Below are 23,441 nucleotides of genomic sequence, written 5' to 3' on the forward strand. Positions count from 1 at the left end.
TCCAGTCTAAGCGGGGACACCCAGGGCAGGGATAAGGTAACTGCCAACCATAAACCCAGCCACCTTTCAACCCACTAGAAAGGCAGAGCCTCAGGTACACATGGTTGATATTAGAGCCCAAGAAACGTTTTCAAATCAGGTGGTGGCTGAATCACAGGAATGTGGAGGAGCAGTTATTTCGTCGAGAAGCCTGGATCTAATTTTGTTGGAAATCCAAAAATAAGTGCCTACTTCATGTTACTTTAATGTTTAATAATGCCCATCAAATATTCATGTACAAAGAGAGTAAGATGATAAGAAATCTCCTTTATTTCTCTAAATTTAATAAAAACAAAACAATTTCCCACCATTTGTGAGTTACCCTTGTCCCTGCGCATTTAATGATGAGCATTCCCCACACATCTGAGCTGATGCACAGGATTCATCGGCTGTGCATTTTGGGGGTGCTTGAAGGGAGGGGGGGGATGCCTAGCATTTAGCTAGCTGTCCCTTAAAAAGATACTCGTTTATAACATTTCCCAATATTTCCAGTGTCAAATCTTTAGTGCACGGGGACTTAATGATTAATGGGTCTGCATGGGGCCACAGGCAGGAACTGAAAACTCGTTCTTTGAAATTAGCCAAAAAAAAAAAAAATGTCTAGTGCGTGTTGGCAGCTTTGCGTTCGCGTTCCTACGGAGATGAAGTCCCTTCTGAAGGCCAGCAGCCCACACTCTCTCAGGCCTCCCGTGAGCACTCCAGTGGGAATACAATTAGGCCGGAGAAGAATAGCTGCAAGGAAACCAAAGGAGTCTTTTGCATATGGTGTTTGTTTGCAAAACAATGAACTTCTTTATTACTTAAGAGAGTATGGAGCTCAGTTGTCAAAAATGTTACACCCCCGCAGGTTTGGGGAAGAAAGTGGCAGGCTAGGAGGGGTGAAAACAAAAGGGAAGTCCTCACTGCGCATTTCTTCCCACCTGGCACCAGGCATGTTGCTCAGCTAGATCACAGAGCCTTCCAGAAATATCCCTCCAATCCGAAGAGGAACTTAATTATCCACTCTTTCCTCACTGTTTTTACTGGGACCAAGGAGGTCTGCCCCGAGATTTCCACTCCCAGGAGCTCTTTTTCTCAGCTCAGGTTAGGACCCAGTGCGGTGCTCGGGAGCGGGGCAAACCTTTTCTCTCCTCCTTGAAGTTTCTAATGGAGGACACACATGGCAGGGGTTTCACCTCGTTTTATGGGCTACTAATCCTGGTTTTGTTTTTTCCTATAGGCCAACTCTTTAGGTAAAACGAATTGCTATTTTTTCCCTTTTTAATTTCACCCTTTTGCTCTTTTATTATTTACATCTGGAGGTTGTTCCCTTATTTATGTCTTTCTCTCCAGTTCCCCCAAACACTCCCTTACTCACAGAGCTGCAAGGCATCATGGTTCTTAGTTCTCAGCAGGAGAACTCCACACTGTCTTCAAACAAATAATTACAGGGAAGGTTAGAGGGTCACGCAGAGGTCATTTCTTTGGATACTCGTCAGAATGTTTACATTAGTAAAAACGGGGTCCTCTCCAAAGGTTGTTCCATGGGGGCCACACAACAATGCAAAACATTAAAAAAGCATTCTGCGTGCTAGCAGGTCTTTATAGAAGCGCTGAACTTGGAAATGCCACTCCAGTATTCCATTTTCAACTAGTTACCATGGTGTGGGCCGATGTTCACTAGCAGTTATGGCGATGGCCTTTCTTTGTCCAGCTCTGCTCCACAAATACGCAGAGAAGCCTCTGAAGGTTTTCACCAGATCCTTTTACAAAGGGTTGTAGAGATTTTTGCTTTTTTCACTTGGGCTCCATTTGGCCTCTCTGAATTTTTGTTCTCAAACAATGTTTTTAATCCATCGTGCTGCATCTTGCCAGATTCATAACTCTACCACATTCTTTTAAATCACACAGAATTTTAAAAACATATGGGCCCCAATTTTTCAGAAATCTCTTGATGTACAACTCCTGCCAATTGTCAACTCCCCTGATCTTGGGATGTCTTATAAACGTCATAGATGTTATTATTAAAATTAATTAATGAGTTGTCCGTATGAACATTTTAACAGTAAGAAATGAAATTACCCCACTTTACCAATGATCCGTAGGCCACTCTTAAAAAACACACCAATGCACATACAAAATGGAACAATTTAATTATAGATTAAAAACAAAATTAGGAGTAATTTTTTTCTTTAATATCACTGTGATGAAATTCCCAAATGCAGTCTTCCCCAAAATTATAGGACCTGAATTTTTTTCCAAGTCTTCTGATCTATATTTTAAAATGAATGTATTTAGTGCTCAAGCAGTAATCAGAATATTTCAACTTTTGATTATACTCAGATTTTAAAAAGCCTAAGTTGAAAATCAACTGATCTTCAATCTTTCAAGGTCCAAGCTCCATTCATATGGAAAAATACAACTCAATGGTTCAAAGACAGAAGACAAGATGTCTTAAAAAGGCTCAAAAGGTTTCTTGAATATTAAATGGGTCTTACAAAATAACATTTTGATGAGTTAAGTGTAAATGAATCAGACACATATGGATTAAGTTATCCTAGAATTTCACACGGGTTTAAAAAATAAGGGGAAAAGAGGGTCTTGGCAAAAACATTTTGGACTTTGCCAAACCCAAAACATTTGAAAAATTGCTGAAGACATCCAACTAACCAACATGCAGCAAGCTGCACCCAACTTTAATGAAAACCCCCAAAGTTATTTCCAATCCAAAGAGTGTTAGGTTTTTCATCTGTATCTGATATAAAAAAAAAAATTTCTAAGTCATAATGTCATCCCAGAGTGATTTTGAAGTTGAGGACATATAATATACTCCTCTATTGGTACAAACAATTTAACCCAAAATTACAAAGTCTTCTTAGATATTAAATAGCTCTTAAAAACATGCTGAGGTTTGTGCAACTTGCGTGTAAAACGTGCCGAATATGATAAATGCCATAAATAAAATGTGCTAGTAAGTCTAGTGCCTTATCCAGATTTCACTTAGAAAAAAATTTCATTAGCCACATTGTGACTTTTTTTAAGGGCGAGAGATAATTCCATTAGTGACTCCTTAGGGAATGAGTACCCTAAAGTGCACTAGTTCCATTGATTTGTATTGAACACGAAGTTCGTATCCAGGCTCACACAAAGGCTCTGAGAGTACCTACTAATACCATCGACTTTCTAACTAAGTTTTACTAAAACAGAAAATGCAATAGTTTGTGGGACCCTTAAAAAGAATACACTAAGACTGTTAGGTTAAAAATAACTTAATTATAGAAATACATTCAATGACTTTCCAAGAATCACAGGGCCTTTTTGAGTCAACTTGGAGAGATGAAAAAAGAATATTTTTTAAAAGAATAAACCCAAGATAGAAAAATATTGTTAAAATCTCATCTTGTTGTCTTGCTGGAGAGATATCTCCTAGAGACCTCCCCCTATCCCACCTTAACAACCCTCCCCCCACCCACCGCAAAGCCAAACTTTTCAGCTTCGCATACTTTTCTGCAACTGAAATCTCACCATCTTGATTTTTCTTTTAAAGGCTTTTCACTCCAAAGCCTGTTTCAGATTGATAGAAGTAGGCTTAGGTGTCATTCCTGATTGTTGGTTGATTTCTTTTCTTTCTTTCTTTCTTTTTCCTCCCTTCTTTTTAAATGGTTGATAAATCCCTTTTTTCTGGTTCACTAACTTCATGCCACACCTGGTAACCAACTCCTTTAGGCAGCATTCCTTATGTTAGAAAGTGAGGCCTCCATGGAGTCACCTGGAAATCAGCCAGCCCTGAACACTGAGGAGGAAGCAAGACTCCTGGAATTGAAGCTTTTGCGTGGATTGGTCTGGTCTATGAAGGGGGCTGGCTTGTGGAAGAGGGATCAGATCAGCTTGGAGGAGGTGTTGTAGGCAGCGTGGGACTGGGGACCTGTTAAAAAAATGGAAAATCTCTACTTCCCCACCTTCCCCAGCCACAGGGCTCCTCAGGGAAGGTGCTTATTCACAGAGTTTGCTACTCCTTGGTGCTGAAACAATGAAGCCTCAACCAAGCCAGTTATCAAGTTTCTTTCTTTCTTTTTTTTCTTTCTTACTTTGAAAAAAACAAGCAAACAAAAACAAAAAACCAGCTAGTCTTTTTCTGTGCTGTGTTATGGTCAAGAGTGGGGAAGGCGGAGGTGGGTGGGTGGGAAGAGATCAACCAAAGAACTTGTATGCATATATGCAAGACCCATGGACACAGACAATAGTGTGGCGAAGGCCTGGGGCGGGAGCTAGAAGGGGTCAAAGGGGAAAAGAAGGGGACATATGTAATACTTTCAATAATAATGATTTTAAAAAAGTGTGGGGTTTTCTCAGTAAGATACATTAAAATGATTAAATCAATGTATTAAGCAGGTTTACCTTTGACCATGTACTCGGGCACACAAATGATTGAATCTTGTTGCAAACATAAATTTTTCACTGGTGGCCAGACAGTAGGTATTTTCTCGCAGACAACAGTGAGCACAGTAAGGTAAATGAAATTCATGGGCTACTTAGGGACATATTCATCGTTCATAACTAATTTCCATGAGCTACAGCTTAATTTATAACTTGATAGATACCAGATTTGTCCACAACTCGAAAGACAAATGAACTAATACTCATACATTTACAATATGAAAACATGATATTAATCAGGAATCACAAACCTTTTGTAGCTTTATGAATATGCCTTGAGTACTGAGTGTCCATGTTGACATAAAAGGCTCTGGGCAAAATGATCAAGCAGGTGCTGGTTATCTTTAGTGACCTTCTACAGTGTTCTTTCAGAATTCTTTCTCGTATCTAATTTTTCCCTGAAGTTACACAGGCTCACCTAGGTTCTTTACCCACTTTGAGTAAACCCTTCTCAGTTACTATTTCATATTCCAGGCTTCTCCAAAGAGCAAAGTGATGAAGAGCATGGACTTATATTCTCTGCCCTTTTCTGGCTGTGTGACCATGGGCAAGTCTACTTAACCTTCAAATCCTTGGTTTGTTTTCTATCTATAAATTGGGGCAATAGTTGGGCCCAAATTGTTCTGAGGATTAAAGGAAGTGTTATATGTAAAATCCTTGGCACAGTGCCTGGCACATAGAAAGAGCTCATTGAATGTTAGCTTATACTCAAAATGCACTCAGCCCATCCTATCCTAAAGAGCTCTGTTCTGTTATAGGTAATAATTAAGACTAGGTGACCTGGCCTGTGTGGCTCAGTTGGTTGGGCGGCATCCTGTGCCCCTGAAGGTAGTTGGTTCGATTCCCAGTTAGAGCATGTGCCCAGGTTGCAGGTTCTGTCCCAGACTATACGGGAGGCAATTAATGTTTCTATCTCACTACAGTATTTCTCTCCCTTCCTCTCTCTCTCAAGTAAAAATGTCCTATATAATAAAAGCCTAATATGCAAATCGACCGAATGGCGGAATGACTAGTGGGGGGCGGGGGCGGGACTGGCAAGCGGGCGGCACCAGGCCAGCCAAGGCGGGTGCCAGTGGGCAGAGGGAGGGGATGGTGATCCAGAAGGGGGGGGGCGTGGCAACCAGCGGCAGCAGAGGGGTGATTGGAGAGTGGGGCTGGCTGCTCACTGGCCGGCACCATTCACCAATCGGCCCACAGGTCGCCTCCTGCAGAGGGAGGCCAAGCTCAGCCGTCAGTCAGAAATCCCCCAAGGGCTCCCGGACTGCAAGAGGGCACAAGCTGGGCTGAGGAACATCCCCCCTCCCCCCCCCCCCCCCCCCCCGCCCAACACGAGTGCATGAATTTTCATGCAACAGGCCTCTAGTGTATGTGTGTGTATCTCACAGTCTTTAATAAAAAAACTAGGTGGGTGGCTATTAAACCAATCCATGCTGAGTTGATAAAGGGTAATAATGTGTTGTACCCCAACAGGTAGCATGTGTCCACCTGGCAGGGTCTTTCCAGAGATCCCAGCCAATCTGAATGTATAATGCCACAGTGGGGATGATTTCAGACACTGGAGCAGGCATCTGCTAGGGGGCTAGGCAGTACGGCAAGCTACTGGAATCACACAGTCTCTTAATGGTTCTCTAGATCTCCATGGACCAGCCACTCCAACCTCACCCTGATCTTGTTAGAACTGCAGAAATACTGTAGTCCCTACCCTGGCGTTGCTGAATCTGAATCGCATTTTAAAAGACCCCCAAGTGATCTATGCACATTAATGTTTGAAGGTCCTGCTCTAGATCACATACCAAACAGATGATCTAGTACTTTGCCTAGGAATAGAAAGTTGCAAGGATCAAGTTTTACCCATGAACCTTAGCTACGAAAATGCACGCATTATTCTCTTTGGTTATCTTGGATCTAAACAGTCTTTTAATCACTTGCTTTGGGCAACAAACAATTTGTAATAATTTAATTCATTTAATTCCATCTGTACCTCCTAAGGAAAAGTTGGGCCAATAACATGTTTTTATCAAAATTGTTATCTCTCAGGAATGGATAGGAGGAAGATGGAAGAGTTTCCTTTTTATTTTATGTAATTTGTGCTGTTTGAGTTTTAATAATAAGTATGATTATTTTTATAATTTAAAAAAATTTTAAAGATGACCTGGAGAATTTGGCATCTTATTTGAGTAATGTTTATATGGCCAATAGTAGACTTTTTAATAAGGGCATTAGAGAAATTTCCTCTAAGACAGAAAACTACCTTTAATTTCCTTTACAATACTGAGCAACAAAACCCACTATTCTCTAAGTATAATCACACCTGATGACATGTAACACAACGTCCCAACGGGTTGTGATGTTGAAGCACTGCTCCCCTTACAGAATTGCCATCAGATTATTCATATGTGGCTATTTATCATGCACTGTAAAAGTAATCTTTCAAAGCTACTTGAAAGTAGGGGAGGAGAAAACACACAAACTTCCTTAGGTATTCATATCTAGGATCTATCCTCTTAAAGATAAAATACTAAGTCAATAGACATAAGCTGTAGTATATTACCTCATCCTGTACATGATTTATTGCAGATGGAAATCAACTCGAAAATGAATTACTTTGAAAGTTTTACTCCTGACATTAAAATTCCAGATCTTTATACCTACACACCTTAGAGTGCTTCTGAAAACAACTCTTTGCGGACACGGAAGATGCATCTACAACTTTATTCAACTCTCTCAGCCTAAAAAGCAGGAGTAATCGTTCTCGAAATTACCAACACCCACTGCCTGCTCATTCACCTGAACGCTATAGCCTGACTGGGCTTTGAAAAATCAACCAGTCACCTATCATCAGTGAAGTACATTTTAGCCAGTTCTCATTATGTTCTTAGCCATTTATTAATTCAAGCTAAGAGGAGAAGATCCTGACAAATCTAGTATCTTTTTAGCTCTTATGATCACCTTTGATTGAAGTATTAATTTTCTATCCCACTTCTCAGTGGAAACCACCTCAGCATTAACTTGCCAAAAATGCACCAAGCTGTTTAGCGATTGTGTATTAGACATGTTTGAGGAGATCAAGGTGCAGTCACATGCCCTGTGCTATGGATCTCTCTCTGATTAGCTTGTCATCTGCTCGGAAGAAGATGTAGGCTGATTCTCCCATACAGTCTAGCGGGCCAGCTGTTAGCTGCCTGTCAAGCCCTCAAGTGGACAAGTAGTCCAGGAGCAAAAATGTCACTCCTTTGATCTGGCGAGGAGCAGCTGCTGATTTATAGAGTAGGACTTTGTTCTTCCTTTCTATTTTACTTTCTTTCCTAAGGCAGAACCACAAAATCCAGGAGAAAAAAAAAAAGTGCCGTTCCCAGCAACATCAACAAGCTCTGACAACTGCAACAGGGTTTTTCTTGGCCCTAACAAAGCTCTCAGGCATCTCCTTTGACGCTCACCTTTCCCCCCTCCCAAACCCGCCCCCCTCCCCCCCCCCCCCGCGCACACACACACACACACACACACACACACACACACACACAGCATTTTTTGCAGTGCGGTAGTTATTGTTTAATTCAGCTTCTGTAAATGGAATGGACTGTGGCCAGCAAGCCTGGGGCATAAACACACCTGTATGAAAGGAGCCTTATTGTAGCAACCATCTACAAGCAGGCTCGCATGAACCACACGTTCCTGGGTTCAGAAAGAATGCTCCATTTTTCCTGACAGCAAATTTTACCCTAAGTGAGTTTCTATTTTTAATGCCACCAACCTATGGTGACCACATTTGAACTGTTTCCTCTCCAGAGGCATCCCACTCTTTAAATCAAAGAGAAAAAAGGATTAGATTCTTTTCATCTGTGAGCAAACAGATCCATCAAAAATGTTTATCCACTGTCTATAATATCAATCAGTAAGTGCTGAATTAAACAGCCAGAAAGGCTTTAGCAAATGCAATATCAAAGATGCCATAATGTTGATTTCATTACCACCGATTTACACTGACATCAGCTTCCCTGAGCAATATATAAGAGGAAAAAAAAAAAACCAACAACAAAATCTAAGTAAGCCATATGCACTGTCTTGTTAAGAATTGAAATGATTTCAACCACATGATCCTGTTCTCAATGAATAAATCTGTCAGGACAGAGATGCCCTGTCAGCCAAGTGGAGCATGAAACAATGTGGCCTTAAGATAAACTGTGAGAAGTCATCAGCCATATGTATACACATGCATGCATGTATGTATGTACACACACAAACATACATATATATATACATACACATGTGTGTATGTGTACATATATGTACATGTGTGTACACACACACCAGATGATCAACTTTGCCAGAGATTAACCCCTGGCTAAGTTTTCTGTGCAGTGATTGAGAGGAAGAGTAAGAAAAAGTTATCCACTCTAGGATATTTAGACATATCACACATAGGTCAGACAGGAATTTTATGGGTGGTGGGAATGCTGAAAGCAAGAGAGAAAAGAAGAGTTGCTAAAAATCCTTGCTTCCACTCCATCAGACCATGTTCTAGCGTTTGCTCCCTTCTTCCCTTTCACACTTTCCCAGGGGAATAGAGGTTGTTCTCAGCCTTACTTCTTGCTTTAGCTTCTGTCCCCCTTTAAGTCAGTCAGAAGTTAGTAAGCACCCACCTCCTCTCCATTCAGAGAATTGTACTAGCAGATGCTTTCTCGGGGGAGGGGGGGGGGGTGCACAGCCCAGTGAGAGACTGGGTTCCGGAGGGGACAGAATGAGCAGTAGGCAGGGAAAGAAGAGTGTAGAGAAGCAGTGATTATGGAAGGCTTATTTTCATCCTTTTCAGTCCAAAAAATCAGAATAAATGATTTTTAAGGTTCATAGTAATCTGTGCATATAAGTCTTCACATCCTACACTTAGCAAAAGATAAGTTTAACAACAAAAATTTGATAAGAGAAGACATAATAAGAAATTATACACAATACATAAATATATAATTATATGACTCTCTCTTATATATATTAAAGTACATACATATATATTAAAATTTTGCAAAGGCAGTCTATGCTTTTACAGATTTTTCACTCTTACACCCACTGAAACAAATTAAAAATCCCAATTGGAGAATACATAATAATTATAAAACAACAGAGTCCACACTCAGTAAATAAGTGTGATCGGGTCAATGAAAGAAGTCAGGTGGAGGCTAATCACCAATTCTTGGAGGAGGAACCCGAACCAGATTGAAAGAGCACAGGTTACCGGGAAGGATGGACGTAAGGGAATGGCACATGTGAAGACACCAGGGCCCATTTTCACAAGGGAGGGTGAAGAAGCCGAGTTCAGACTGGCTTCTGGTGTGGGTCTGGAAAACATGGCTACGGTTAATAGACAAGCTGGTGGAGGTGCCCCCCCCCCCCCCCCCGGCACCTGCTGTATGGAGATGTACCTGATATTTAATGCTGTGGAAGTTTAAAGTATTCAACATGTTGATTTGATAGTTATTTTGCAAAATGATTGCTACTGTCACATTAGCTAAAACCTCTATCATGTCATGCAATTACAGTTCTTTCTTGTGATGAAAACATTTAAGATCTACTCTCTTAGCAACTTTCAAGTATATAATACTCTGATGCAGGTTCCCGAGTGACAAACTGAGCCCCTAAGGCTCCTGAATGGTGACATGATACAATAAAACATGGTGCTGAGGAAGGTCTATTCCAAGAGCCACCTATAGGATGAACAGATGAGAAGGTAGAAGGCTCTTACCTAATCCAAGCAGAAGAGGGGAAGGAGATGAGCCCTCATGAAGATGGCAGAAATGAAAAGGTGGGGCATTTGGCTTGGAGAACGGCTGATGAATTGTGCTTAGACCACCAAGAAGAAACACAAATGTAAAATGTATAACTGAGGACACACCTGAGCATCTATGTGTGGTACGTTACAGTATACAGTGGATGGAAACTGGCACTGACAAGGAATTTCTATTTAGGAGAGGGAAATAATTTGCCAAATATTTCCTTTGCATTGACAGTGGGACTTCCAGGCTGAGAAGCTGTACAGGCCACTCAAGAGATAGTACAAGAGAAGAGTGAAAGGTTAGAAAGAAGTGACTTTCACTGCAAAACCCTCTAATTTCATCAAAACTCCAAAGCTAGATGACTATTCCAGAGCTGTGGCAACAATTATAATAAACTGCTTGGCTACTTCCAAAAACAATTACTTCCTCTTCATACAGCTTCCGGCTTTTACAGGCACCTCCATCCAACAATGGCTGGCCATGTCAATTCTCAGTAAAAGTCTCTGTGATCATGGTCTTATTTCTATCTGTTCCAGTTGGCTTTCTCTTTTACTTCTGAGATAATATGTCTGACGAGATGTAGAGGCTGATGATAACATACCTGCTATTCTGGAAATGGCTACACTAAAAATTGGGTTCCACTCCATACTTAACAATGAAATGTATTCCATAGTTTCAAAACTGGATATAGGAAAATATATACAGGAGATGGTGTGTTTTAAGCAACATAACACAATCCAGAGTGGGTTTTTCTCTAGGTAGTGACAACTAATTTAGAGAGAACTGATAGGACCGACTATTCCATTTTAAAGGGACTCCATTAAGTGTGATGGCTTCCAAATTGTGTCCTCCTTTCAAAACATATTTTTCTTTTTAAATGGGCTTTTAAGGTGAAAAATATGGCACTTCCCCCAAAATGGTGTGGAAACAAATGGTTCTCAAGTCTCTATTCTTCAACTCAGGCCAAACCTCCCCAAGGCCAGCCATCTGAAGCCACGAGGTGTTTGGCAGGAAGGGGTGTGCATGCGAATGTCCCGGAGGCCCTTTCATTTGTCTGTGGGGCTCCTTTTTCTCAAGCAGCAGGGGAGGCTCAGAAGCCCAGCTAGGCATGCCGCAGTGTTTGCACGCCCGCTCTGATCCCTCTTCCCATCCTCCTGCTGGCTTAAAAGGAAGGACGTGGCAGAGGCCACATACAGATGGTGGCAACCTTCTCGGGACCCTTTCTCCATACCACGGCTCTCTCTAAAGGGTAGCCTGGTCTCTTGTTCGCTGGAGAGGCTGAGATTTTAGCACTTTTAAAGGGAACCATACGTGAGAAATCTCCTAGGTGTTAAACGTTAGAGTGGCTTCAACCCAAAATATGACAAAATGAGATTAAAACACGGAAAGTCAAGTAATATTAAGAAAAAGATCCAACAAACAAAATATCATACATATGCATTTATATCATAGTCTTTCTATTTAAACCAAATGTTATTTAACCGGTTTTTATTGGCATCTAGTCTAGGTGCCAAGGGGGGGAGGGGGTGTAGAATCAGAGATCTAAAACATTTTAAAGTCATTTTAAGTAAACTATAGTTCTAAGAGCAATGCATCTAACAAAAATCTTTTTAAAATATTATTATAACATACCCCATTATGTCAAGAAGCAAAACAGAAAATCTATTCGTGGACCTATGACTTAATGTCCTCACACTTACGATGTTCAGACTTCCAATACCAAATTCCAAATAAAATTTCCTGACGGCCTTTTCTTAATATCAAATGAAACCTCTTTTCCTTTGATTTGACAGCCAGGTAGCATCTGTACCTTCTCCAGAGATGTTATATGCAGTCTAACCAATGTGACGGAATTATTACCTACAAAATTTTTAGCATCATCCCGTAATCATAAAAGATATAAAATATATCTTTATAAATCACAAGAGACTTAGCAAGCCAGCAGTTACGCCACAACTGCTTCAGAGGGTTAGTTAGTGCATTTCCCCCCCAACTTGCAGAGGAATAAAGACATCAACTTTCGACTCTGACATTCTGCATGAAGCTAAAAGCTCCAATAGACAAAGAAGCAAACACACTGTACTGCAATTTGAAAAAAAAAATTTAGAGCAGATTCATATTTCACATCTATCAGAATTAAGTGGTTTAACTTAAGCATTAGCAATAGAAATTATGGCATATTTAAATTATCTTCATTTTCCCAGTACAGATAAAGTAACATCATCATCTACCAACAAATAATTTAAGTTAGAACTTGGTTAACTGCCTGAGATTCTTACCTTGGAGACAGGTAATGTACAAATTTTAAAAAAAGGTGCCTGGTCGGTGTGGCTCAGTGGTTGAGTGTCGACCTATGAACCAGAAGGTCACGATTCAAGCCCTGGCTGGGGCACATGCCTGGCTGGCGGGGCTCGATCCCCAGTGTGGGGCGTGCAGGAGGCAGCCAATCAGTGATTCTTTCTCATCATTGATGTTTCTATCTCTCTCTCCCTCACCCTTCCTCTCTGAAATCAATTAAAATATTTAAAAACAAACAGGCGATTGATAAGTATAAAGTTAATATGCTAACACACTAGGAACACACTATTCCTTCTGGCTGGGATGGCTTTTCTCCCATGGCCACTTGGTCAATACACCCTTCAAAATTCTTATCCGCTCTCACTTCTTTGAGAGAACTTCCCTGGCCCCACCGTCCGAGGAAGAAGCACTTCCTCAGTCAGTAGCTCTAGGGTAACACACCCATCACAGCGTTCATTCAACACCGTGGTCCCAATGTACCAGTATTTGTCTAGCTTCCCACCAGCGAGCCTTCGAGAGCAGGGACCATATCTTCATTCTATGTTACTGAGATTGTGTCCAGCTTCTAGTACAGCCGCAGCTAAATGTTTGGTGAAGGAAAACCTGAATGAGTGGATGAAAATAGGGTTCCCTGTCTTGGAAATAACGTGGGATTGAGAACAGAAGAGCTCATAGGAATCTTCTTTTCCTTATTTTGCAAGCGGCATAGCTGAATCCCTGATGAAATGATTGTCCCTAGAATCAGGCAGAGCCAAGCTGGAATATAACTCTGGCTTCCTGGCTCTGGTCTGTTTATGTTTGCAGTCAGACACAACTGAAGGTACAGACCAAAGTTTCAAGGCTTGAGTCCATCTGGGCATTAGAGACACCAGGCAAATCCTAGGTGCCAGGTGAAGGAAGAGAGGGACTTGCCTTGGGAGAAAGTGGGCATCAGACTTTCCTAGGCTGGGAAGAGGTGCTGAGTTACACTGGGGCATGGTAAGTCCAGTAGGCCAAAGAGGAGAGAGCAAGCTGAGAGTGATGGGAACTGAGTATATAGTTTATTAATACAATGAAGCATTATGGTGTGTGTGTGTGTGTGTGTGTGTGTGTGTGTGTGTGTGTGTGTGTGTGTTGGGACAGAGAAATAGTGAGTAGGAAGTAAAGGAGGAAAATTTGTGAGATGCAGACAGAAAAGGAGAATAGAAAACTCGCTTTAAATATTTTTTCTCATGTCTTTCTAAGGAAGGTTTTCTCAAATTGTGCCCTGAGGGACACTGTTGTCACTGGGGTAGTAGGTCAGAAATGTAGGGGAATAACACGCAGGGAAGCACACTGAGGATGCTTGCTTTGCTGCTAGTTATGCCCCAGCCTTTACTAGGCTAACCTGTGTCAGGAACCTCAAAGAAGGAGCAACGGGATAAGTCAGTTCCTAACCCTAGTTGTTAAGACTTTGGGGGGCACTAGAGTTCCAAGGATTTGAAAAATGAAGCAGCACTAATTTTTTAACCCAAATTGTATTTTTAAGCCGTTTATCAGCTTGAAATAGGATTTCCATCTTCAAATCTGCCCCATTCAGACTCAGATACGGGAAGCATTTGTAGGGCTCTTGTTTTATATCTCACCTGTTCATAACGCCACCTCCCACGATTACTATAAAACCTGGCTACTCCATAGACCTTTGACACCAAAAATGTTTGCTGGCTCAATGTTCTCTCAAACGTGTCTATCTCAAAGGTAATTTGATCACTAGAGAACGATTTTAGGCTGGGATGTTTTCTCTAATCTTTCCTTTTTCTCACTTTCTCATATTCTCCCATTCAACAAAACATTTTTTAAAAACTATCATTGGGTCATTTGCTATGTATGCTTAAAATTTTTGCTTCAGAATGCGGCTTAGAAACTGAAGACTCCTCTTAAACGTAAGATAATTTTTTGTAACACCTTCTGCATTTTTTATTAATCAGAACTGTGACTGGGCTGCGGCCATCTAAGTTAAACATGTCTATTACAGGTGTTAGACATATGTGTATGGAGGGAGGGAGGGAGCGAGAGAGAGAGAGAGAGAGAGAGAGGAAGGAGGAGGAGGATATGGACAGGATTTAAAGGGAAAAAGAAGAGAGAAGGGAAAGAAAGGAAAAGAGGAAGCGCTCTTGGCTAAAGTACATCAATGCACATCAAATGCTCCTTCCTCCCCTCCCCCATCTCCTTTCTTGTTGACGGAGTGTACAAGTGCACAATGAGCTTTTACTTGTAACTGTGTTAAACCCCACCTGCCTGCCCCCTGAGCCCCGCCGTCCGGGGCTGTGGCCAGCCTGCGAAGGGCCCGGTGCTCTAAGGGACGCTGTCATTCAGGCCAGCAGCAGTGATTCACTCCAGGAGGCAAAAATGACTCAATTGTTGGGCTTATTCACTCCAGGGAGCAGAGCTAGTCTATCATTACCACGGAGTGCAAACACCCTGAGCTCTGTTTTGGCCCCCTTACAATTACTATTTGCTGTGAAGGATTGGCAAAGCAATTCTTAAAATGATGGGGGTGAAAGTCAGGCGAGTGCCATTATGGGCTTTTCCTTCCGTTTCAGCAGAAGCGAGCGGGACGGCCTCGTCGGAGCCTGACCCACTTCTTTAACCTCTTGTTCCCTTCGCTGCATTCACATACACTCGCTGGCCGTGTAAGCCCGAGGGGAGCCAAGACCCTCACGACCAAAGCATGGTTCTGTTTTTGCGGGTAACCGCTCCTTGGGTGGAAATTAAACCCCAATAGAAATACATCTCAGGTCCACACAGAATCGAGGAGGAACGCCCCAAACCAAATGCCCAACCGCAGCCCCGCAAAGACCACGGCAGCCAGGGAGCGGTCGGCTAAATGATACGCCGGAGGAACTATTTGAAAAACCAAATAAATCTAATTAAATAAGTTACAAAATTATTTCCCTGTCTCTTATCCACTCCCCTCGGTTCATACCCACGACGCACTGCTGCTGCATAATTGCGCTCAGGATGCTCAGCTCCGAGCCGTAATGAGCTGCCTGTGCACAAAGGCAGCGAAAGCGGTTTCCCCACAGAGTGATCTTCTCAATTATTTATACTTGCAACACTTTCACATAATGGCAGTTTTAAAATCAAACAAACAAAGCAAAGCGTACAATAAAGGGAGGAAACAAGAAGGTGTGGGGACCTTTCCCTCTCCGTTTTGAACACCAGCAGAGAGAGGCAGGCCATGGAGCGTCAGCCGGACTCTGAAGCAGGAGAAGTCCGAGGCCTTGCGACCAGGTGACATCAGAGCCTCTGCCGGGGCCACCTTGGTGAGGATCAAACAAGCTCCATACCCGCCTGGCTTTACCCTGTCGGACCCAGATGTAGAAAGGGGGGCAAACTTTACTTTTTCCTTTTGCAAGTTTGCCTTTGAAAATTCCTAACTCGACGACTTGACGCCCCATCCTACTCCTAAAAAAAAAAAAAAAAAAAAAAAAGGTGCTAAGCTGTCAAAATGATGTCAGTGGAAACAGGAAGTGGCCGTGCGTGGCCAGTTGTCCCCCAGGCTGGGGAGGGACTTGTTTCCACTGTCCACACCTGCCTCTGCTCCATCACCTACAACCTTATAGACAAAAGGGGAGACGGTGCTTTGTAGCTACACTCTGTGGGGATAGACAAAATAAAACAAAAAGGCGGCATTATATCCCAAAGGCACCGGTATACCACTACCTCTAATATTTAACGTTGGGATCTGTTGCGCCAGCTGTGTGCTGCCACCACCAGCTCTGACTTCCTCGGCCCCTGGCACCTCGCTCGGTGGCCTGCTCAGGTAGCTGCTCAGTCAGCGCTAGCTCGGTGGTTGTTCCAAGTTCATCCATCCACAGCTGTGGTTGAGGAGCTTATATTTTAAGAAATTTAAAATGAACTTTACACCAGATACACATTGAGACCTGCACGAAATCTACACTTCGTTTCAGATTCTCTATGAAAAAGTGCAGGTTCCGGCCTTTAAGAAGCAGTTACTCGCTTTACTCAAAGAGTCATTCTCCATTAAGTATGTCACCTATCTGCCACTCATAAATCTGTGACTGAAGATATTCATTCACAAGGCCAGGGAAACACTGCTTTTATATCACCTATTAGCCATTTCCAAATAACAAATGTTAAGCAACTATTTCTTTAAATTCCTGCAGGGGAAGTTTATAAAGACACAGGAAAAGAATAATAGACACCTCAGAATTTGTCTCTTACAGTATGCCTGCAGGCACACACATTAAATTTACACACACACACATACACACACTTGTTTTTCATAAATGTACCTTGTGACTTGAGACATCTCCTGACCTGTCACTTGGTTAAAGAAAACAACACACAGACCCTTAAGGAGCTTTCCCCCCTAAGCACACAGGTACTATTGTGAAAGGTCAGAAGGGGAAAAAATACCCCATGCTGCAAGGAAACCAGACCATGACCCATAACCCACTGCGGACAGGCTGTAGGTGGGGTCATCGGAGTGAAGAAGTTGGGAGTAAGATGGGATCCACTGCCTTGTTTTACACCACCCCCCCCTCGCGCCTCCCCTCCCCCACCACAGGAATCGAACGAACTAAGTATCATATCGTGGCCACTTACTGATTCTTAAAGCTCTTCTTTGCCATCTAGAGCTAGGAAGGGACCCCGTTTTGCTAGCTCCTCCCTTTCTTCCTGCCACTCTCACTTCCAAGATCAAAGGGCTTGGTGCTGTGATGGGCGCTGAGGGATTGTGGACCCAGTATAAAACCACACCCTGCTACTTGGCCTCCCAGCAGCCCTTGCTGCCTTCAATACAAAAAAAAAAAAAATGATCTTTCTAAGTGTGTGCCTGTGTGGTTACAGACTCGACAAAGGAGAACGGAGAAAGCCCGTGGTGGTAAGGAGATTAAAAACACATCCTTGCTGTTGGCAAAGGGAAATCTGAATGAACTTGGATGGACTGCAAAGATGTCCTGCGATGTGCATAACGTATTTTTCAAACACACTGAGGCGATGACTAGGGCGTGATGAATCATTATGGGAGAGATTTGCTCCATGTTAAGGTCTAGCACACAGTTGGGTGGTTTCTGTCTTTTCAAATACGGGCCAGTGCCGAAGGGACATCTCAGATTCTGTGCATGGACTCCAGTTCGCTGGAAAAGCGCTCCCTCTGGCAGTCAAAACTGATTTAAAGGTCAGTAGATTATGGGTGGAAGTGAGTTGGTTTGGAGAGTAAAACCAAAAGCTGACTGGGGCTGAGAAGGTGTGGCTTCGGTCCCTGTGAGGGCTCCACTGAGGGGAACAGAAGTTGCTAGCCGTGGCTTGAGGGCAGTAATATTATACGGCCCTCAATTCCCAAATGTGACAGATTCACAAGAAACCTTAACCTCTATTTTTTCCAGCTTTCCTCAACCACAGCAACAGACTCCTTCTTAGCAGACCAGCCAATTAACCAAGCATTTAAAAAAAAAACCACACAAATCTATAGCAGTAGCTTTGCAGGACACAGAGAATCGTTGTTGTAATGAGTTGCAAAATAAGTTGAAACAGACTCTGGTTGATAAAATTAATTTTAAAAATAATCAGAAGAAATGACTCTTTCTTTTAGAGCAGCCCGTGTGTTTGCTTTCATGTTTTAGTTCGCAGCGACCTGGCCTTCAGCTTACCCTTGACTGGTGGCAGATCTGATAAGGGCTGGCACAGATACGCTGAGCCTGGTTTACAATTTGTTTTGCAACTTCCCTTCCCAGATACACATAATCCAAGTACAACTTCTAAAAAAAAAAAAATAGCTGTGTTTACTTGTCCTGGGTTTAAGGATTTTTTTTTTTCTTCTTAATGTTCCCTCAGGATGCTGGCGTGCAACCTGGAAGAGGCTTGGATTTCAGCTCCAGTCTCCAAGGTATTCTACTGTTCGGCGAGGCCATGGCACTGAAGGGAAGCTCTCTACCTTGCTGATTTAATTAATGGGATTCCTTTCATTATTACGGGGATTTAGTTTCTTCTTGCCTCTCCGTGTTTGGAAACACTGATTTATGTTTTATATTTTGAAGGAAAATTTATTGTCCTTTGACAGCTGAGGCTCAGCAAATCCCTGGCGCTGAAGGCACCCCGGGGAGGTGTCGCCGCTGCCCTGCCCACCTGTACGCTGTCCTCTCCAGGGCCCCCTCCAGAAGTGAGAAGAACCATCAGCTGTGCATCGCCCATCCCACACCTCCTCCCTCTGATAATTATGCCAGCAGGGGTTGGCCCGGTCCCATTTATGAATGGTGGTATTTGGAGGGGGGTCGGGAACTGCGAATCACCGATTCATTTGAGTGAAGCAAACCGCCCATGAATCTTTGGACTGGATTTCACCTCTTGACTAAATGGAGCTCACTGAATTACATGGTGGACGGTGCTGCACTTATTAGGATGATCGTGGCTGAACCCACATCAGGGCACATTTTCCTAAATAGGAGTACACGTATACGGTCAATAAAAATGTTTGAAATTAGTGCTATAGAAAATTTGGCAGGGGTGGTTTCATGATGCTACTGGATTATCATTCCAACTACAAAGTCCAACAAATTCTGACTTGGAGAAAAAGTAAAAAACATTTAATGAAAACTCTAGAAGACTTGTAGCAAATTTATATTTTAGGTGAAAAATTTCAGGTATCAGTTCAAGTCAATAATTTGATTGTAATCAACATCTCCTTTTCTCAGAGGGCGTCATAATTCACCTCCATTAGTCTTACTATAATTAACGTTTATTGGGCGAGGCCATAAACTGAGTGTATATATATATGTCTCTTCTGATTTGATTCTCACAAAAATCTTCCGAAGTAGGTAATAGGATCAGCTTTCCCATTTGATGGCTGGGGAAACTGAGACTCAGCATATCCAATAATGCATACCCAACTGTTCGTGAGTGGCAAAGGTGGGCCTGAGATCTGACTTCCTGTGTTCTGTGTGAAATGTGTAGAATGGGCTCCACTTTTGCAGAGTACATCTATGACTGACAGGAAGGAGCCATGGGCTGACCTGCCTTCCCAGGTCCCCATGTTGAACGCCCAGTCCCCATGTTGAACGCCCAGTCCCCAGGACTTCAGAATGTAACCGAATTTGAAGATTAGATCTTACAAGGGATAAGTTAAAATGAAGCCATTAAAGTAGGGCCCTGAGGCAATATGACTGGTGTCCTTCTGAGAAGAGGAAGAGGCACCTGGGATGCAGGCCCACAGGGGAGAAAGCAGTGAGGACACAGAGCAGGCAGCCACGGGCAATCCAAGGAGAGGAACCTCTGAGGAGACCAAACCTGCCCACCCTTTGCTCTCAGACTTCCAGGCTCCATAACGATTGGAAAATGAATTTCTATTGTTTAAGCCACCCAGTCTGTGGTATTTTGTTACGGCAGCCCCAGCAAACCGGTGCAGAAGGTAACACAGAAACAGGAGCCAGAGGAAAAGCAGAAGCCAAGCTTTAGATTCGAAAAGATGGTTGCCTCCTCTCCCTGGCCTCTGGGGACACCCCGCCCTTCGTGGCGCTGGTTCCTGTCAACCTGGCATACACACTGTGTCTAGCCTTTATTTTCCAGAAAAAGTGAGCCAAAGTTTTAGAGTGGCAAATAGGACTGCTAAGGCCACAGGGACAGAGTTAGGCGAAGGAAGCCGCTCTATGTGTGAGAACGGCGGTGTTATTCAGAGAAGGGACAAGGGAGAGGGCTGCTGAAACAGGTGGAGATAGTGTTCAGTTATTTGGAGGATCTGCCTGAACATAAGCCACACACACACACACACACACACACACACACACACACAGTTGGGAACTAAGACGTTAGGAATATTTAGGGTTGCTCTTACTGTCTAAGAGAGGTCTGCAGCTGAAGCACCTCCTGGGAACCAGGGGACATCTTGATAACACTCTGATCACAAGCTTGCTTGGTTCTAAGAGAACCTTTATCTGATATTTCCCTGTGATGCAGGGAAATGGAGCCAATTTTTAGATCCAACCTATAAAACGGAGCCTTGGAAATGACTCGATTTATAGATCAGAACGTTTCACTTATTTAGATTCATAAGCCAATAGGTTCTAAGGAAGAACAAAGAATGAATATAGCCCTAGCTGGTGTGGCCCAGATGGTCAGAGCATTGTCTCGTGCACTTAAGGGTCTCAGGTTTGATTCCCGGTCAAGGAACATACCCCGGATGTGCGATCCATCCCTGGTTGGGCCATGTATGGGAGGCAACTGATAGATGTTTTCACGTCAATGTTTCTCTTTCTCTCCCTCTCTCTTCCTCCACCTCTGAAATCAATCAATGAATAAAAAAAGAGTATGGAAAGTACATGCATATAATACTACAGTGGTTAGCATTTTCAAAATATTTTAAGTCAAGAGATATAGGTACAGGAACATGGTCTGACTGGTGGAGAAAAAATACATTAAAACAAGCCTCACTCTGAACCTGGCTCAACAGGTCCAAGCAAATTTTCTCATTCACCCGTTGTGCAGGGTTATATGAGAGTTGTACTTTCGAAATTTGAATTTTTATTCAGACCACCACAGGATCCCCAAATTCAGATCATTACTCTACCTTAGAAATTCAGACTTCTTAAATTTTCCCACAAAGGAAATTCTCAATAGATTTTTACTTTCAACCACACTCTAGGAAAATACCTGGGTAAAATGTTACCTGGGGCTACCAACTCATCATCGCCCTGAACATAACCTAAAAGGGCTTTGGGTCAATGAAATAAGGGAGCAAGAAAGACCTGAAGAAAATGAATACAATGGTGAAAAGCGCGTGCCATAGACTTGGCTCCGGTTTCTTTAGACAAGGGAGACTTTCAGAACGGAAGCCTCTCCTCCTGTCTCCCCTCCACACCACTGACAAGCCCGTTCCCATCATCCACTTGGTACCTTCTCCCGTCAGTCTCCTGATTTTCCTGCTTTACTTCCTTTCTCTTATTAACAGTCTTTGATGATGTGGAGAAACTCTAAAATATACAATTCTTGATCCTTTGGAACAAATATATTTTCAGTGTCTGCTGCCCACTTGGCAATGCACTGAGGGCCTTAGGCGAGGCACACAAAAGAAGAAGGTGTATGAGAGGCCACATTTGCCAAGTAGAAAAAAAAAAAAGCATTCAATTTGGGATTAATTTCATGCCCTACGAATCTCCTGATTTAATTGGAGAAACAAGACATACACCTATCAACCAATCTGTTAAGTTTTATTTAATGAGAAAAACAGCACAGCTTAATAGAAAGAGCATAGGATTTAGAGGCCTGGGCTCAAACCCTGGCTATATCAATTATGTGTGGTTTTGGACAAGTTCTTTTTTTTTTCTTAATATTTTATTGATTTCAGGGAGGAAGGGAGAGGGAGAGAGAGATGGAAACATCAGTGATGAGAGGGAATCACTGATCAGTTGCCTCCTGCATGCTCGGCAGTAGGGATCAAGCCCTCACCCGGGGAATGTGCCAGGACCGGGAATTAAACTATGACCTCCTGGTTCATAGGTCGACGCTCAACCACTGAGCCACACTAGCCGGGCTGGGCAAGTTCTTTAACCTTCTGTGTCTTCATATCCTCAGCTGTAAAATGAGAATTAATTATATGACCTACTTCAAAGAGTTGCCCTGAAGATGAAATGTGAAGGCCAATTTGTACTGTAAAGGCATCAGAACATCATCTGAGAATTACAAGGAAAAAATATTGAAATCATTCTAAAATAAACTTCTAACATTTACAATTCTCCAGACACTGCAAGGCAAACACAGATGAAGAAGATTCAGTCTTGCTCTCAGAAAGCATGACGTTGAGCAGTAAAGAGATGACCACACTACCAGATGAAAGAGGCTCCATGGCAGGAGTGGTGGCCCCGGGCACACAGAAAGGATGGACACAAGGAAGGAGAGAGGGAGAAGAGGCGGGGCCTTTGGGCTCCTCCTTGAAGGATTCTGATTGGTGGAGATGGGAAGGACAGCAGGATGTGGAGCATACCAGCAAAAGGAAACGACTTAAGCAAATGTACAGAGAAAGCAAATACTTCTAGCTAAAACACTTAGTAGAAAAGGTACTAGATTGCCATTAGGAGATACATTTGAATCCTGGTTTGCAATTTCTTAGCTATTTGTCCCCTCTAATCGATTCACCATTTTTTCATCTGTATAATGGAGAGGATATACATCAAAATATGTCATTTATTTGGCTAAATATTTAGTGCTTATTGTAAACACTAAATATTTAGCCAAATAAATGACATATTTGAAACAAAATATACTTAGAAATATTCCCAATATCACCAAAACAATTCTAATTAGTTTCCAGATTATGGGTACAGAGGCCCAATCGTAACACTCATTTCTGATATCACTTAAACATTGGAGGATGCTCTTCCAAGTTTATTTGTGTTATTAACTTAAAGTAGACATTATTTTATCTATGATATACCACCATTAGAATGTCAATGGAAAAAAGTAATCAGTAAAACAAGTTGAATTTTTGGCCATTTTGTTAGGATTTATCTTTCAGGATGTTATAAGCACAGATAGGCATGAACACAATAGGTGGGCCTTTGTTCAGAGCTCACAAATTACTCATGTAAATATTTAGGCACACAGGACTAAATACTTACTCTAGTCACAGTTCCTTGAAGTCAAGGACAATGGAAGGTAAAATATCTATTGTTTGGAGCATGGGTATTAAAACTGGAATAAGAAAAAGGAGAAATAAGGGCTTGAGATTAAGGTTCCAGTAACACTTAGCAACCTATACATCTCTTCTGTAGCCACCTTTTTTAATTCTTAGGAATCTTAGAATGGTGAGGGTGAGACTGACGCAGAACCTGTTTTGCTGACTAATAACAACAGGTCTGCTGACACCCCTTTAGTTTGAGCACGTGTGGGATGGTGGGTCTAAACACGGATCCCAAATGTGGGGGAAAGCCTCCATACTGCCTTTTGGCA

The 23,441-nt window shown here is 42.4% G+C and overlaps 1 protein-coding gene across 6 annotated transcripts in view; it reads right to left on the reverse strand.

The window, feature by feature from the left end:
• MEIS2 (Meis homeobox 2) overlaps window positions 1–23,441 on the reverse strand; it is a 209,423-nt gene that overhangs the window by 6,238 nt on the left and 179,744 nt on the right. The gene's annotated exons all lie outside the window — the stretch shown is intronic.

Source organism: Cnephaeus nilssonii, assembly GCF_951640355.1.
Source record: "Cnephaeus nilssonii genome assembly, chromosome: 4".
NCBI lineage: Eukaryota > Metazoa > Chordata > Mammalia > Chiroptera > Vespertilionidae > Cnephaeus > Cnephaeus nilssonii.